At 41.6% G+C, this 13090-nt stretch overlaps 3 non-coding genes across 3 annotated transcripts; all 3 read right to left on the bottom strand.

The window, feature by feature from the left end:
- Positions 1-4231: 4231 nt before the first annotated feature.
- trnan-guu (transfer RNA asparagine (anticodon GUU)) lies at positions 4232-4305 on the bottom strand. The gene has a single exon. It is a non-coding gene; the product is annotated as a tRNA-Asn (tRNA).
- Positions 4306-6150: 1845 nt separating this feature from the next.
- On the bottom strand, positions 6151-6224 carry trnan-guu (transfer RNA asparagine (anticodon GUU)). Its single transcript has one exon. It is a non-coding gene; the product is annotated as a tRNA-Asn (tRNA).
- A 576-nt stretch (positions 6225-6800) lies between these two features.
- trnan-guu (transfer RNA asparagine (anticodon GUU)) lies at positions 6801-6874 on the bottom strand. The gene has a single exon. It is a non-coding gene; the product is annotated as a tRNA-Asn (tRNA).
- Positions 6875-13090: the final 6216 nt, after the last annotated feature.

The following is a 13090-nucleotide window of genomic DNA, read 5'->3' as shown; positions in this document are numbered from 1 at the left end:
GACTCCTTTCACACTTTGATCACAATTGTGAAGGCGACCCCGGGTCAAGCATGTGGAGATACCCTCACCCGGCTCGGAGAGGTAACACTGAGCATGCTCATGACCTGGCTGAATGGGTCACATCTCCCTCCCTCAGGGCGTACGAACACATAACCAAAGCGCATCAAGGCCTACACACTCCAATGTCATCACTCCATGAAGACAGATGTGAATGCATGAAGGCACCGTGCACATGTATCGCATCCACACGTTTTCAGATTGGATTAAATAAGATCATATAAGGGAGTGCACATAACACACATATATTCACACATACACATCTAGTGATAGAGAGTACATCTGACAGAGTATTTGAGCCATATGGCCTCAGACCACATGTTGCCACAGACACCAACGTATATACAGTACATGTGTGCAACAATAAATGAACACACAACGGTGAGGATGTGTTAAAAAAAAAAATCCACATCTGCCGTTATCACAGATACAAAACCTCACACACACATGAGCTGTACGCGCATAATACACAGAGCACAGTAGGTGTCTGCGTGAAGACTCCACTGAAAAAGCAGGGAGAGCCCAAACATGCCAGACGGGATCAAAATCCACCGCTCTGCGCCCTGCCGACGTCACGACCCCGGGTAAGAGGAGCTGGACAGGAAGGGTGGCAGACCTTGGTGTTGTCACTGCAGGGGATGCCAGAGGAGCTGAGGATCACACACACGAAGCCGACAGACACACACACACTCGCAGAATTATAGTATGTACGCGGGCGGATATAACAAATGGGACTGGTTCTTCTTACTGCATCTGAGTCACTGTCACCACTCTTGTACAGTTTCTGGCAGCAGCAGGCAGCTGTTTACAGCAGGAAATAAAATCACTGTGCACTACCTGACGAGCACCAAATGGCAGAGGGAAAAATTTAGCAACTAGCTGGTGAACATAGTGGAGCATTCATCAGCTAAAGAGCCAGATATTTATCTCAGGAGTTGGTGGAGACCAAAACACAGCTGAAATAAGAGTCAATATAAAATGCTACGTATACGAGTCATAACAAAAAATATAAATAAATAAATAAATAAAATAAAAAATATGGGTATCATCGCACTACCTGTTCCCCTGTCTCCAAGTAAGAGGGTTTGGTTAGATGCCTGAAATAAAGTCTGTGGTTAAAACAAGCTTCAGAGATTTTCACGTTTTGTTCTACGACATAAAATACATCAGTAAACACCCAAATCGTGAATTCTGAAGCTTTTATGTGTCTTTAAAAAGGCGGTGCTAACAAGTGGCTACAGTGACTACAGAACGTCATCATGCCGAACACAGCTTTACAGCCTCACTGTGGTGACGGCGTTAAAGTCATGCAACCCTGGTGTAGTTTGTTTAAAGCCTAATGTTTCTGCAACAATCCAAAATCCAATGAAAAAATCCCACTGGCCCTTTGACAAGAGAACCGGGGCGACGCTAACTGGCCTTTTAAAAAATGTCATCCTTGCACTGGTCTATTGGACTTGATCCTTCAGGTTGCCAGAAACACGACTCTAAATAAATGCTAATGTTGCTACATACCTGCTAGATGTGTAAATAATTGACAGCTTGCTAACATAATTGCAGTATCTATTTTTAAAAAGTGAAAATGTGTCAGTGCTGTAATTACAGATTGTTTCCCCTGCAGGAGATGCTGATTAAAGTGTTTAGCTGAGATGTACAAAATATCTGTAATAAACTAAAAAAAACAAAAAAAAAAACTTATTTAGGTGGAATATTAAGCAAAACTGAGGCACTGTGGCATCACACTGACAAACAGCTACAGCAGAGACTGATTGCAGAAATATTTTTTGTGCTCCATTAAAGGTTTTTTGGGTGGTAAAAGAAAAGTCAAGATATTTTAATCACCAGAACCTCCAGCAATCACAAATTAACAATTTAACTGCAGCAAATTGAGCACTGACGGCTCTCTTTTTATTCCCAGTAGAGGGACATTGGTTTGATAAATTAAAAATTTCCACGCTTTACATTTTTGGGTACTTAATTGAGTTTTAAATGGGAGAACTTTGAACTTTGTGTCCTTGTTGTTTCGCAGCCTGAAAACAGCATTTTAACTTTAACACTGCTGAGAACATTTGCTGAAAGGGGAATTCTTCTCCAGCCTCTTCAACTTATAAACCCTTTCATAATAAACCTGACACTGTCAAAAAATGCTCGCTGTCAAGATGGAAAAAAAGGCTATATTCTTTCTCCCTGAAAAGTTAACATTTTGATGGACAATTTTTAAATTACGACAATAGAATACTTTTTTTAGTGCCTTTTAAAATACTCTTTACATGACTGTACTTCTTTTCTTCCATCAAATTCATACTTTCAGAGCTCTGAGGTTCATTACAAACAACAGATATCAATTAATTATCAAACGTCTTGTTTTCTGATTCACATGTGAATTATGATGTGTAAAATGTTTGGGGTTAAGTTTAGGTCTATTTCAGTTGCAGTTGAGCTTGGTAAAACACTCAGCATCAATAATACAGTGATCAACCTGCCAAACACAGGGTATGAGGCTAAATCCTTTCAGTCTTGTCGGTCCAAATGGATTTCAATGCTTCTACACGTAGCTGCCATACTGCTGAATTATTTACAGGTGGTAATTAGGCGATTGTGGCTGCTGTGTGTCTCTGGGGAGAACTGTCAGAACATTACATAGTTTTTTAAGAGGAAGATCATCAGATCAGCTGTCCATCCTCCACCCCACCCCCACTTATTGTGTTTATTTTGGCCTAATTCCAGCTCCCTGGTTTCATAAAGGAGCAAAATCCACGCACTTAAATTGAATAGATGATAAACCTCAGGCAAAAAACACAATTCACACTGTGTGTGGGCTTGTGTGTGTCCTGTCGTGTCATGTTTGTCTCGGGCACATATTATGAAGTGGCTGTCTGTCCCGAAGCTGTTGTGGTATCGCTGTCGCAATAGCATTCCCATTTTTACGTCATGTTATCTCTACCAACACCACATTTTGGGATTATAATGAGGATGCGTGTCACAAGAACAATGGGTTTTGTGGAGCGTTGCCCCGCTGATGAACCGGGACGAGCCAATGCTCCGTGACCTGGATACAAGAGGAGGGGTCGTGATATTAGAAAGGGTCACGGGGTCAATAGCAACACGCATGCGTGTAAGGGTGAGCAATCAGACATACACTGCACGCACATGCAGGGTTAGCACATACAGGGTGAGCGGACTATAGCGTGTGTCATGGTGGTTGCGTTTCAGTTCGTTTGTCAAAGCTTTATGTTCATGTTCAGGTTAATAGTGCAAAGCAGTGATCGCTGCTGCTGGATCGGAGACATGTAAATTTGACCTTGTTAATGGTGTTGCTGAGCACTTGATCTTTGCAGCTTTGCACATAACCAGAGTGTGAGATCACACAGCAGCTGAACCGATAAACTCTGAGGTCATAGCAAAGTCCAAAAGGTTCATGCGAGAAAAGAAGGAAAATAAGCCCCTTTTTTTATGAATGCTAAAGTTCTGACGCTCACTGTAATCTCATTACTTATAACAGGCAAAAAAACTCAAAGCAGTAGAGGTGGTCTAATAGCCTGGTGGTGTAAGACACATACCATATAATGAGACTGCAGCTCCCTATCCCATCAACTTTATTACAGGTTGTACATCAAGACAATGTTCTCATCATACTATAATTAACTAACTTAACTAATGACTTTATTAAAGTGATAGTTCAGGTTTTTGGACATGAAGTTGTGTTAAATAAAGTGATAGTTCAGGTTTTTGGACATGAAGTTGTGTTAAACGCTGACCATCTGTAGCTCTGATATGACGGTGTCACTACTCTCAACGAGCCTCCTGCTCTGAGAAATCGCCCGTAGCTTACTGGAGAAAAAGTAGTTCTGAAGATGTACGGGGGACACGTAACCAAAAGGTTTTAAGCTACAAAAAAGTATGCATTTGTTTTGTTAGACTATTTCAATAATTTTAAAACATCCCCGCATTACGTCAGACCTTGCTATCAATTGGGACTATTTTCTGGCCAGTATCACTCCGCCGTGCAGGCCCGCAAGACAGCACGGCAACAGAAATCAATTAGACAGTTCATCACCACGCCGTGCAGGTGAAACCATCAAAGTTTTGCTCCTGGATTCTTGAACCTTTACCCTGAGCATGGAAACAGGTTTACTCATTAACATGTTGTCTGGTTACCTAATCACAAAACTGACGTCCCTGGGTGGGCTCGAACCACCAACCTTTCGGTTAACAGCCGAACGCGCTAACCGATTGCGCCACAGAGACAGCTGTCTGCACCTGCTCAGGGGGAGGGGACTCATTCTTCAAGCCCAACCCACTTGCATTTGCAGTTCACCTCAATATGTCAGGCTGGAAATGTAGGCTGATAAGTTTAGAAATTAATTTGCCTGCTTTTTGGAACAGTGATTTCAAAGTGATCCATATTTCATGTGTGCATCACCACACACTACAATATAATGAATAGTGGATCTGATCTGATGAGCCACGCTACTCTGAATCAGCTGACGGTGCCGACTGTACATGATACTGTTGTGTAATCCTCCCAGATATGTTCACCTATAAACTAGTGTTGCACGGTATACCGGTACTAAAATAGTACCGCGGTACTAGAGTATTCCAAACGGTACTATACTGCATTTGGAAAATACCGGTACTTTGAAATTGATTCAATTCATTAATTTTGTTAATTTATTTTACTCATTTATGCACACAAACGCCTTTCTTGTTCCTATTGGAACACAGATTGCACAAGTGGTGTGTATGACAACACCTGTATCAACATTTGCAGCTGGCGTACGAGAAAAAAGACAAGAGAAAGTCTGCCTCGCAACACGAGACAACACCAACTTGGTGAACATTTGAGCAACCAAACCGTGACGTCTGTACCGAGGTACTTACCGAACCATGATTTTTTTGGTACCATTACACCCCTACTATTTATTGTTCTAAAGGTTTGTAGCCAAAAGGACTTTTCCTTAGGAAAAGTACCGAAGAGTATCGAAAAGTATCGAAATTCATATTGGTATGGGTACCGAAACAAAGATTTTGGTATCGTGACAACACAACTATAAACAAATGAGTGATGCTTTGACCTGCAGGATATTTTAATGTCTTTAACTGTGGCAGTTCTCAGCGTCTCAGTTTAAAAACTATAATGTTTTATTTAAATCACGTTATTTCAAATCTCACAATTTGGCAGTGGACACATTGTTAAGTGTAAGTGTGAGGTTTCTGTCAATACTTTTTTCACGCTTGTATGATAAAAACTCCCGGAGTTTATTGAAGAGGGCCCACCTTTACTTCCAGCAAAGACTGTGCAAAGCATTGTGAGGATTTTATACCCACTGAGGATACACACATGCATCCTTGGAATTTCTCTGAAAGAAGGACTCAGTCCTTGGTGAAATCCAAAAGGATCCTTGACATTGGAACAGTCCTTCAGCAAGATTTGATGACGTAGTATCCTTGAAATTCGGCCATTTGAGGATCCTTCCTTGACTTTGAGAAACACCCACACTCTCAGCTTCAACTGGACTCTCATTTTGTGACAAACTCTTTTGGATACAGACGTACCACAGCTGAGGATTTGTCAAAGTCATTTTACTGCTCCTTTCTTTAATGATTACAGCAACCTGCTTCTTCCATTTACAAAACAAATGTCCCTGGGTGGGCTCAGACCAACAACGGCTTTTGGACTGCACCACAGAGACAACTCTGACCTAATTCAGACGGTGTGTGACCTTAGAAACTGGATTCACTCACATGTTCACTAAACTGATAATCTGATTTTATGTAGCTTTCGTAAAGCTATATAATCTCAACATTTTTGGTGAAGAAATCAATACAGGAGGCTAATGGGAGTCTCATCTATGGTCCTCTTGAAAGGTCATACTTATTTATAGCCACTGTCCCTTTAGGTGTCAATTACAACTGGACTCTGACTTTGAATGTAGTTCTTTGGGATACCAGGGCGTAGCACTACTGATAATATATACCAGTCTTTCTGTCAAAGTCACATTTTGTTCATGGTTTCTTGAACCTTTAGCTTGGTTATAGAAACGAGTTTACTCAATAACATGATATTGCCCTGTTATGTAATCCCAAAATCTGCGTCCCTGGGTGGGCTCGAACCACCAACCTTTCGGTTAACAGCCGAACGCGCTAACCGATTGCGCCACAGAGACACCTGTGTCCCCTTGGTGAGGGGGTGGGGCCTGGATCTGCAAGGCCCACCCACTTGCACTTGTCATTCACCTCAATTTGCCTGCTTTTTGGAACAAAGGTAGCTCGTATATGCAGACCTGTAGAAGCTCATGGGGCAATGTATTTTTAAAGTCTCAGTTTCAACTGGACCGGCTCTGATATTCAGGCCCCACCCACCCATATTTGCTACTGACCTCTAGGAAGTCATGCAAAACAACTGATCATTTAGAACCTGGATTCACTCACATGATCACTACACTGTTATTCATTTTATGTAGCTTTGATAACACCATATAATCTCAGTTTTTGGTGACAAAACTAATACTAGAAGTTCTCTAGAGTAGGCATACTAATTTACAGCTGCTGTGCCTTTAAGTGTCAATTCAAACTGGACTGACTTTGAATGTAGATCATTGGGAAACAAGGACATTGCAGCACTATTTCTTCTGTTACTGTCATCACATTTTTGCTCCAGGTTTCTTGAACCTTTACCCTGATCATGGACACCAGATTACTAACTAACATCATGGGCCCTGATTATTTAATCCCAAAACTAGCGTCCCTGGGTGGGCTCGAACCACCAACCTTTCGGTTAACAGCCGAACGCGCTAACCGATTGCGCCACAGAGACAGCTGCTTACACCTGCTCAGGGGGAGGGGACTCATTCTTCAAGCCCCACCCACCTGCATTAGCTATTTACTTCCAGAAAGTAGCAGAAACGGGGCTTTACTGGAAACTAGTGGGAGTCTCATCTAAAGTTCTTTGGAGAGGTCATGCTAATTTACAATATTAAGCCTTTACATTTGGAGCCAATAATCTCAAGTGTCTCAAGTTAAAATAGTTACTTTTTTTCAGGATGCTCATAGCTGCTTAGCAAGTAACTAGTAAACTGACTTTGACTTGAGTTTCATTCAAACAACTGTGAAGGATTAGAGGACGAATTATAGTAAAGTGGAGCTTGATACAGGAGTAAAGCAGGCCCCGCTTGGAGGATGTGATAACTAACAGATGGACTAAATCCCCCTCAGGTTTGAGGAGAAACGTGCTGCCTCCTTGAGAGTAATAGCAATGTAACAGTGAATAAAAGTGGACGAGTAAGCCAAAAGATAGACTGAGGTTTACTTTTTCCTCCCTCTTCTGTCTCTCTTCCTTTTCTTTCCTTTCCCCTCTACCTTCACAACATTGACCTTTAAGGCATCCCTCTCTCATTTTCTCACTATCCCAGTCCTTATCTCTCTCTCCTTCCCTCTGGTCGTTTCTGCTGAACTGTGAGGATTGAAAGATGTGGAAAAAAGCTCGGGATCATGGGAAGGTGTGATGGCAGGATGTCTGTCAAGACCTCAGGGATTAAAAGACCATGGCCTGACTTAGGGGGAGGAGAGTAAAGGTAAAAAAGGATTTCCTTCCTCCTCTCTCTCGCAGCGATTATTGAAGGAGTAACACCTCCGATATTCACTGAGAGAATCTAGATGTCCGGTGGCAGCGGTGGCTCAGCTGTTGGGTCAACGACAGGTTCAAAAATATGTTCCTTCTATCATGCTGCGCACTCCATGTGCTACAACTGCACACATAAGCTCATACCTCGTCTGGTTTAACACGCTGATAATTCACACGTGGCACAAAAATGTCTTTTAGATGGGGATCTCAGGGCACTTCAGCCTTTCTCTACTCGCAATTCATTTATCTCACTGTCATTTGATCTGATCGTACCTGTCAGTGGCAGAACCCTGCTTTCTCCTCTCCTCTCCATCCTCTAACCCCACCGCCCATCTATCACCTCAAACCTCGCCTTAAACAGGCCCTGGTACAGCACAGCGCCTGTGTGCAGCGATACTGAGGGAGGTCGCTATGCGGTCACTGCGCAAAGCCTGGTCGCATTGTGACTCGGAGCTGCAGAATGTGCTATGGTGCATTAGCGCGCTGCCGCCTGGCTGAGCATGAGGCACAGAGAGAGAGGAAGAGAGAAGAGGAGGAGGAAAAATGAAAGAGATAGGAGGAGCTAAGGGATGGAGTAAAAGGGAAGAGGATGGGGAAGCAAAAGAGGGAGGAGGACCAGGGGAGGATGAGAGGAGAGATGGAGGAGGAGGAGGAACGTGAGAGCATCAGCGCACATACACAAGCAGAGTTCACAAGCCCCAGGGGCACAGGGTCCCTGTAAGGTGGCTCATCAAATATGAAGGCATATCAAGGTTATGTGTTTGCTCCGGTATCAACTCCTCATTATCATGATTTTCTCTCTTTATTTTCCACTGTATCACTTTATTCCTTCTTAAGTCTTTTCTGCCTCTGTTCTTCTTCTTAACACTTTCTTGCTCACTGTTTCTGCCCTCAATGCTAACTTAATATTTTTTTTCCATAAAACTTGTTTCTGTCTCTAAAAAGGCAGCAGGAAATATGGCCAACTATCTTCACTTTACTGTAAATTCAATTTAAGTAAAGCTAAATCCAGACAAAAACCCAAACTGGGGTGTCTTGGTAGTCAGTGTCCCTGGTTTACTTTGTTGTCACCCTCCTTACTCCCATGATCCCAGTCCATCTGCACAAGCTACTATCAATAAAGGGTAAAATATTCTTTAAAAAATATATGAATAACACAAAATGTAGAGATAAGATATTTTATGTAACAACATTAAGTCTATGAAACACACAGGACTGAGTGTATTCCCATCTCATGTGCACTGAGAGCTGTTAAATAAAAGCCGATGGGATGTGATTGGATGATGTAACGGACCAATGGGAGAGTCTGTCGTGAGGCTGCTGGGACATGATCTCACTTTCATCCTCGCCCTAAGCAGTTTTAGACAGCTCTGATCGGCCCGTTGCTTATCTGCTCTGCACCAACTGATGTGCTGTAGCTAATGCATGCATGCGCACTCGCTGCATGCACACACACGGACACACACACACAAGTTTAAATATATTTCTTGAATGATACGAGCACGTCGGAGTCATAACACTCACATGAGCAGCTGCTTTTATCTACGTTTTTTGCAAACTGTGCTACAGATGTCATATGGCAGAAAGCTTTTAGGATTTTAAGGCACATACACTCTCATACAGACTGAATTTGACAGTACATGGACAGTCAAACACACACACACACTCAACTGTCATAAGAAAGAGGTCATGTCGGGGGTCGCCGTCCAGGGACTTGGGCTGAAAGTCAAACATGAAAGAGCTCTACACCGAAGGCTCTGTACAACCTCCATGACATGTGACCGAGGTCAAAGGAAGCCGCTGAGGCTGTGGCGGGGCCGTGCTCTTACTATTAACCCTTATACAAACACATCAACTGTATACACATTCATGTGCACACACACACACACACACACACACACAGTTTACTTGTACTCACTTTTTCCTGTGTGCACACACATGCATTTGTCATCAAAGTAGCAGTGTGGCTGTGATAAAGGCAAAGGCTCTGGAGGGCTGGCGCTCAGAGCGGAAAGCCAGAGGTTCATGGCCCGTCCTTGACCCTCCAATGGACCTTGACAGCTCTGAGTGGGAGAGATTGACAGAGAATAAAAGAGGGAAGTCATAAATTAAAGAAATGGATGACAATAGTTTTCACCAGTTAGGTGCGTTATGATTTTCATGGTAATTCTTTTTTTTTTTTTAAAGCTAGAAATTAGACACCATGGTTAAAAATTTGGACGAACTAAAGATAAAGAAGGAAAAAAAGCTAATTTAAGAGGTGATAAGAGTGGTAATGATGGTGGATGTTGTACTGTAACTGTAGATGTTTCCATCACCACTATTCAGTATATATGGGATCCAGTTTTCTTGCTTTTCATTTGTTCCTTTTCATTTTATTTCAAGTTTTGTACTTTTATGTTTTTTGCTTTGTTTAGGTATTATAAAGCTAATTCAATAATAGATATTTTCACTTACTTATAAAACGGAATAAATGGGGGCATCCAAATGGCAAATTTAAATATTAAAAGAATAATTTAATTTCAGAATTTAAATTTGGGTTAAGAAAGTTTAGAGAGTGCATAGATAGAACGGGTAAAATTTTGAGTTTAATTTTAGCAACAATGTGAGGTTAGACTTTCCGCTATCTAGGATTTACTATTTCACAGAAAACTGAGCAAATGTATGAAAAAAAAACAACAACAAGGAAACCCCCCAAAAATAGGTAACCTTAAAAGAAATCTTCACTTGCACAATGACTATTTGCGTATCAATTATTCACCGCATGTTATGTTGAATTCATGAAGGAACTTTTTTTTTTTCATGCCTTCACGATGAAAGGAGAATCCAAAAAACGATGTGAATATTTTTTTTTTAAAGATATTTTTTAGGGCATTTTTCTGCCTTTAATTGCTAGGATAGTGAAGTGTGAAGGGGGGGGAGAAAGAGAGAGGGAGAGACATGCAGCAAAGGGCAACAGGCTGGAGTCGCACCCGGGCCGCTGCGGCAACAGCCTTGTACATGGGGCGCCCGCTCTACCACTAAGCCACCGACACCCCATGATGTGAATTCTTCATGAACTGACTCTACCACTAAGCCACCGACACCCCATGATGTGAATTCTTCATGAACTGACGTACACAGCGACTGCGTTTAACAACAGTAAAACTAAATCAAAACATCCCTTTTCAAATTCTTACAAAACCTGTGCAGAATAATCGAAGTCTCAGGTCTCTAAAGTTTTGGTGAAAACTCGTGTTTGGGATGTACTGAGCATAAATGTTTGTAAACGCAAATTTTGATATAGTTTTGCTGTTGATAAATGTGGTCACCAATTACTTCAACTCATCAAGAATTTTTCTCCTTTTTTGGATTCTTCGTGGATCATGGAGGCATGTAAAAAAAAAAAAATTCTTTCATTAATTCAACATAACATGGGGTGAATAATTGTTACACAAATGATTAATTTGCGGGTAAAGTACTTTTTTAAACCCATCATAAACTAGATTTAAGTGAGTCTGGTGATTGTAAATGTTTTGATCCCCCAAATTCTGACTCTGTCTTGTTTAATTTTGTGAAAAAATAAATACTGCAAATCCATGCTAAACCTAACCTATAATTTATCTGCCATGACACACATTGTTCTCCATAGTTCACATGTGCCTACACTCAGTCCAATCAGAGATCAAGTGGTCAATAGCAGTGATCAGAGAGGCCTGCAGCCCGATGAGACCATCGATCTCTAAGCCCCACAGAGACATGGAGAATATAACTGCTCCAATTCATATCGGCCTCACGCATGACGGCCGGTCCGGGGTGCGGTGTCACAAGCGGCCACTCTGAGGCCTCCATAGCATTGGCAGGATTGATCTGCTTTACTCAGGCCAAGTGCAAGCTGCCAATCCTAATGCACTGTCAATACAAGCACACCAGGGATGTATGAGGAGAGAGCTGTGGACTACATGGGAGGGTGGACATATCCATTTCTGCCGTGCCTGCAGCCACTCATCTGCCCATATCTGTCACAATCTATTACATTGACTCACACCCAACAGGTGTTACTGAATATGCTGTGTAAGGAAGTGGGCTTTTCTTTTCGCCTTAAGAGATGGAAGAACAGCGAGCAATTGCATGCTGATGAAGGCAGCATCTACAAAACATGGGCGTGGCTGCTGAATAAAAAATACTCTTGTATACAGGTGGCAGTCTCTGCAGTTTCTGAGCTGTTTTCCCCAGTATTTTTCTTGTAATTTGAGCAATTGCAGGCCCCTGTTTGCTCAATTATTTAAAAAGTGAAACACACTTAATTTTCAGTTATATTACAACGAGATAGAAAGAGGGAAAACAAGACTCCCAGTGAGAGCTGTAAAGTCTTGGAGCCGTGATGTCACTACCAAGGAATGCCCAATAATTCATTGCAACAAGCCTGAACCCAAACAACCCCTTTTAATCGACTGTTGTAGAGCACAAGAAGTTTGGCTCATTTTAAAAGGTCTGGATGTAAATTTTAACAAGTGTGATAACTCTATGATGTATGGACTCTTTGAAGAGAAGATGCCCCCAAAACATAACGAACTATTTCAACTCATTGTCAGTGCTGTTTCTTTCAAACTGTGGAACACCAGATGTGCAATGGACCTACAACAAACTGTCATCGACTGCGATATGCTTGTTAAACATACACTCTCAGATTTCCAGAGGAAGATAACTATGGACAAAAAACAGCGCCTTCACTGGCACATTCTGGACATATCCTCCTGAGACCCTGTGTCCTCATATGAGGACATCACATTTTGGGTTTACAGGACCTTCTACTTCATTCTGCTTAACTTAGGCCTGTTGGTCTTGTTCGTGGACACTTTTTGTGCCATCTAGTGGAAGGAAGACCTCAAAGCGCTAATTCGTGTAAAAACAAGATGGCAGCCATTTCTGCTTAATCAGTCTGCAGCCAACCCTGACACGAAAGTAGACAAGGTATAAATCCTGAATCAGATTCAATGGTTGAATTGTATGTATTCATGATTAATGATGTTTGTAGTTTGATAAACAACACTAACATGCTAAGATGCTGTTAATTACAAAGCACTTATTTGAAGACATTGGGAATTCATCATCAGCTCGTTGAAGGACATTGGGACTTTATTATCATCTCATCTGAGGACATTGGGACTTTTGACAATGTTTAGTTTTTAAACTTATCAGGTCCTACTAATCCCAAATAACTAGGAGAAATTACAAATGCAAACCAAACAAAAGTTTTATGTCTCAGAAGGATATAACACGGATTGAAGGACATTTCTGTCGAAATAATTTACTATTACAGACAAAGAGTAGCACTGCCATGCACTTTTATTGTGTGTTGCCCCTTTTGCCTTGGTATTTGCATTGGTTTTTTTTAAATATAAAACTCATTTATTATTTGTTATTGAA

The sequence above is a fragment of the Epinephelus moara genome, chromosome 17 (assembly GCF_006386435.1).
Source record: "Epinephelus moara isolate mb chromosome 17, YSFRI_EMoa_1.0, whole genome shotgun sequence".
NCBI classification, from domain to species: Eukaryota; Metazoa; Chordata; class Actinopteri; order Perciformes; family Serranidae; genus Epinephelus; species Epinephelus moara.
This window is presented reverse-complemented; position numbering and strand designations above follow the sequence as displayed.